The 6143-nt window shown below is 32.0% G+C and overlaps 1 non-coding gene across 1 annotated transcript; it reads right to left on the minus strand.

The window, feature by feature from the left end:
• Window positions 1-805: 805 nt before the first annotated feature.
• TRNAG-CCC (transfer RNA glycine (anticodon CCC)) lies at window positions 806-876 on the minus strand. Its single transcript has one exon. It is a non-coding gene; the product is annotated as a tRNA-Gly (tRNA).
• Between the last annotated feature and the right edge of the window lie 5267 nt (window positions 877-6143).

The following is a 6143-nucleotide window of genomic DNA, read 5'->3' on the forward strand; positions in this document are numbered from 1 at the left end:
CAAAGTGTGGCACCTATGTGTCTGGATCTCTTTTCTACTGTGTTTAATAAGTTTCTTTGAAGATTTCAGCCACCAAAAGTGACAAGCTGAAGTTCAAAGTTCATCAATTGCTCTCGTACAAATAAAAAATGAGCTAGGAGCTCAATTGTAAAAATATTGAACTAGTATTGTATAAAACAGGATCTCTGTGCTTGTAAATTGGGTAACAAATTGAGCAATAGTTTTTGTAATTGTAATGTTCTCTTTGATTACATAGAACTTTCGCATGCTGTGAACACTTATTAATTTAAGAGAATGGCATCCGTTCATTTTGGATTCAGTTTCTTCCTGAATGTATAGGATATATATTGGAGATACCTGCAGGCATTTTGCATCACCTGGTGCGCATCTGTTTTTTCCCCTTATTTGGAGATACCTGCAGGCATTTTTCCCCTTTTTTCACCATCCAGCGCATCTGGTGTAGTGGATTTTCGAATTTAGAGAGATATTAAGAGAGATCAAGAATTCTCACTATTTCTTAGATTCATGGACCCAATTCAATTCAATGGGATCTTTCATTTACATTTTTTTTCATCAAGAACATTTTATAAAACTCTTGGACTCCCGAATTTGAAGAATTTTCGTGTTGTTCTATGTGTTCTGTTTGGTATAGCCTATTTTTATTGGTTTATTTTGCCCAAAAAGTGTGTTTTGTGTCGTGAGGTTTATTAAAGTAGTTTTACATTCTCTCTTAAGCAGGCACTGCTGAAGTAAAGGGGCTATGTCTGTATAAAATCTGGACTGCAAAGCAAAATGAAAAGATATCTGCGCATCCAGGGAATCGAACCCTGGTCAGTACCGTGGGAGGGTACTATGATACCACTACACCAGATGCGCTGGACGGTGACAATGACTCTCTATTATAAATACGACCTTAGTTTTTTCCTTTTGAACTGAGCAACCATCGGTTTCCACGTCTCTGAGAGAGAGAAACATCCTGGATGCATTTTTTAAATGGATAAAAACGTAAGTATACGTGTGCATTGCATTAAATTTCCCAATTAAATTTAAATATATATTTATATTTATATTGATATTTAATTTAATTTTTCATAAAAAAAAAAAAGATAATATTGTTTGTGGTTTATTGGTGAATATGTTGTAATTAAGGGCGTATTTGATAAGAGAATTTTTGTTTTTGTTTTCAAAATAGTATGAAAACAATTTTTAAAAAATTAAAATTAGTTTTCAGTTAATAATTTTTACTTTATATGTGTTAGGCTCCCACTTTTAAGAATAATTTTCTAAATGCTGAAAACAAAAATAAAATGTTTGGGAAACTATTTCTATTTTTGATATTTTTATAAAAAAAAATTACAAAAAATAATACGTAGAATCTATAGTTTACTCTTTTTTTATATATAATAATAATAATAATAATAATAATAAGAGCTTAGAGCTTATGTATCTTTTTTTTTTTTTTAATAATGATAAATTTCAAATTTGAGGTGTGAGATTTTTCTCTTTTTTGTGTGATAAAAATAGGCTCTTTAATTTAAGGGATAAAAGAATTTGGATAAATTTGTGAGGTCTATTGTTTTCAATTTATTTATAACTATACCATTAAAAACATTTTCTGCATCTTGAAAACATAATTTCAAACGTTTTCAAAATCATGTATACAACCAAAAAAAAAATAGGATACAATTTTCTGAAAATTATATTTAGAGAATATTAGTCAAACAATAAATTCAAATGTGGAACCCACTGTTTTATGAATTACAAAACAAAAAACTATATTTAAATGCTCTTACCAAACAAACCCTAAGTTTTGTTATTCTAGTTTCTCAAAAAAAATACAAGTTTTGTTATTCTAATATTAGTTTTTTTTTTAACACAAAAAGAAAAGGAAAAGTAAATTTCGTTTTTAAATTTGACGTGAACACTGGCATCCTCATTCTCATTTTTCTTTCTTTCTAAATAGGAATTGTATCATTGAGTGGAAAAAAAAAAAAAAAAAAAGAAGAAGAAGAAGAAGAACATCTCTCAACCAAATCTTTTTGATACAAGGAGGGTGAGAAGAATTGTTACAACAAAAAGAAAGATTTTGATGGGCAAAAAACTTGGCTAGAGTGTGAACAATCGAGTTTGCTTCTATTTTTACTTTTTACCCAAACAAAAGAGCAACTAGTAAAATGGTGTAATAAATATTGCATCATCACAAAGAGAGTTTATACTGTGGATATAATATTCTATGACACATCATCTGGATCCACATTTGAAGCATCAACGCAAATATATGAGTTCCCTTCCACTGTAATTCTTTGCAATTGTTCCGTCCTAGGCAATTTTAGGACCCAAAAAAGGCTACAGCCTCATAAACTACTAGTTCCCTAAGTGGGGCTTCCTTAGCCCAAGCCTTTATAATCTTTCATTTATCATCATGGACATGGCTTGTGTTTAATGCATTAGTACACTAGATACGTTAGAATACGGATACATGTCAACCTCTTAACATGTTCAATGCAATTGATAAGCTAAATACAAGTTATTCCCGATCATCACAAGCCACTATAGCTGAGAAGGCTTTATCTTTCAACAAGGCAGCATATCTGTCAAGTGCCAAGACATGAATGATGTTCAATCTCTCCTGCTCCCTCCCAAAAATGCAAATTAACAATAAGGTATTTTCAGCGAATGCTCATAAGGAACATCTAAATATCACTTATAGATTTGCATTATTCGTGTATGTAGACATCATATGGAATTCACGTCTCATATTATAAAGGCTATGTCGTATAGTATTCATTAAAAAAGAAGGACCCTTACTGTGCATCACATGACATGACACACAAAGAACCAAGGGATCAAGGACCCTATATAGCATTTTCTCAAATCAATTTTTGTCACTTGCTACACTAACTATAGGTCGGCACAGCTCAACAAAGAACATTTTAATTTAATTTAATTATATAAAAAATATAGCACAAAAATTATAGCATTTTAAATTCAAGATTTAAAAGAAAAGATATTTATGATGTATTGGGTAAATTATTGTTTTATTTAGGGTTTAATTTCGTCCATGAAATATCAATTGTTTTAATTTAATCCCTAATGCATTTAAATAAGAATAAAAATTCAACATTACTTTACCTAACCTCCACTTCTTTTTACAACTTGACAAATTTCCTCGAAATTATACAAATCAAGTAATACAGGATTCGTATGACTTTTCACTTTTGCAATGAATTTTGGCGGCAAGCGAGAGCAATGGTAATTTTAAAATTTTCAAGACATTTTATAAGAAAAATTGGTACAAATTCGAAATTATCTTTTTTGATGAAAAATTCAAAATTATCTTACTAATCAAGTAACAGACAACTTGTATCTTCTTTACAATAAATTTTGGTGAAAGTGAGAGCAAGGATACTATTAAATTATTTTCAAAAGCTTTGCAGAATAAATTGAGACAATCAAGTAGAATAGATATCAAACTAAACTCAAAGAACAAGAACCAAAATATTAATTTGTTCTAATGAATGATTAAGTCTAGCATATACGCGGGGTTAGTTGAAAGAGTAATATTAGTGATACATTTTTTATAACTGATCATAGGTTGCAATGGGAATTATATTAAATTACTAATATCATTTTCATATGAAAATGAAGATAAAATTTTATTAAGTACTCTGGAACATTTTTTTTTTTTAGGGGGGGAAAAATTACTCCGGAACATAGTTGACGTGATAATTAACATCAATAAAAACAAGTAATATGACATACAAATATGACAGATTTAAAAAGTAATATAAAATTGTGGGAAATTATATTAGGTGATATATTTATTGTGGTATGCTAGGTTACCTATACTCCATAGTCAATGTCATTTTAAATATGCAAGATCACAATATGCCATATTAGCAAGAGTCCATATTTGGTAAATATAGAGTGTAAAAATAGAATAAGCGGTTCAACTCACGTAACCTGTAATTGGCATGCGTTTAAAAGTAAAAATAGCACATCAAAACACACAATATGGTAACCCAAGGAAAACTAATGAAGTAACTTGTCCCAAAGTAAAAATCATTGGGGCAAAACTCTCTTAATGAAGGAAATCCGCTATAGCATGAAATGTTACTACAATTTTAAGAAAAACACTTTCCTAGACTTTACACCCATAGTCAACTTACAGAGAAAACCTTTTATTACACTAGAATGTCTAGAGTTTTCAACTCTATGGAATGCCTTTATGGATGATGCACTCATGATCATGACTATAACTTTCGACTGACTTCAAGAACTTCTTGAAGTTTTTCTTCGTAGTAGCAAGTTTGTGTTAGTGCTATGGCTTCAGCTTCTTCAAATATACTTGGAACTCTCCAATATGATGAATTCAAACAAATATTGGTAACACAACCCTAGTCACACAAATGGACCTTTTATTGCTCTTAAAAACCTTATAAGGATGACTTATAATGTCCCTTTTATAATGCAATAAACGGAGCTCAAATTGGACTTAAAACAAACAAGTTGTTGAGCTTTTTGTGTTGATAAATGTTTGTTATCTCGTAGGTACCAAGTGGATTCAAGCCTAGAGTTGAGGAAACAAAAACCTCACATTTGAGGTGCAATTGATCGACCAGAATCAAGGCTGGAAAGTGCAAATGAGCTAGTATCAAGGTTGGAGTTAAGGTCACTAATACTTAGAGGGTGTTTGGATTGGGGTGTTTTGAGTTATATAACTCAAAACCCAAAATGGTGTTTTTAGTTTTTGAAAACTGAGTTCGATGGCATTTTTGTTATTAATTTCAACTGTGTGGGGCCCAATGCAATGAGTAATCACATCACCTTCGGTACTGTTGGAACCCTCTCTTCCTTTGGCTTATCCCTGGCTTAGTAATGAGTTTTACAGTACCTTTTCCCTTAGTTTTTTCTCTCTTCCTTCAGATGTCATTACTCCAAATCCAACTTCCCCATTCACCCATCTCACCCACCTCTCTAAACCAACATAAATCACTTCCTTTACTTTTTCTTTTCCCAGCCTTTATATCAAACTCCAGTGGTTCAGCTGATCATAATCTCACATGTGAAAAAGTATATTGATCGAAGAACCCATCCCAGCCAAGACCCAGCACCACCAATAAGCCTATCTCTCATCGATGCCGAAATCGATCAGTTCATCAGCTTCAAACTCTACCCAGGTGACCACGTTTTCTCGCTCTCCCTTTGTAAACCCACCTTGCTCTATTTTGTATTTCTTTAAATTTCAATGTTTGCATTTCAATGTTTTTGTTCAAGTGCTCTGTTTTGATTTTGTTTGTGTTTCAATTTTTTTTTCCAATTTCTCTAAACATTGATGGGTTTTGTAAAATAATCAAATTTGTGACTTTATGTGTGATGAAATATGGACTTCCAAACTTTGATTCGGGATATGTTATGGGTTATTGTATGGTTTAACACTGGTTGTAAGTTAAAAATTCCAACTTTTTGTAACTTTGTTTGCCATTGTGTGTGCTGAGTCTCTAAGGTTGCATCCTCTGGATTTGTTATGAATTTTGTGCTGTACATGATTTTGGAAGCCAAATTTTGTTTGGTCTTCCAAAAGGCCAAAAGGAACCACATTGACATATTATTAAAACCTATGATCTATAAATTAACACATTGTTGTGCTGGGATATTTATATTAGATGGCTCATGAATCACAAGAGGCAGATGACAAAATATGGCATCCCCACATTGAACAAATTTCCTTTAAGATTATGTTGGATGAACAACTCAAAGGGAATATGGAAAATGGTGTGTATAAGACCCATGTTTAGGATTCTATTACCAAGCATCTTAATACCCAAATTGAGAAGACTTTCCCCACTAACAAGCTGATGCAAAAGCATAATAGGCTAAGGCAAAAACAACGAAAGTGGGGGCAATTGTTGAATCATACGGGGTTAGGGTGGGATGAGTTAACACAAACTGTTACTGGTTACGAAGAGGTGTGGGCAAATGTGATTGTGGTATGTTCTTTATTTCATATGGTGTTTGCATATCTCTATTAACTTCCCAGTTGTCTTTCGTATGTCATGTTGTTTGATGTCAATTTGTTTTTGTTTCCTTTTAGGGAATTCCAAAAGCATCATTGTTACGTAAGAAGGGCTACCCCACTATGA

This window comes from Castanea sativa, chromosome 1, assembly GCF_040712315.1.
Source record: "Castanea sativa cultivar Marrone di Chiusa Pesio chromosome 1, ASM4071231v1".
NCBI lineage: Eukaryota > Viridiplantae > Streptophyta > Magnoliopsida > Fagales > Fagaceae > Castanea > Castanea sativa.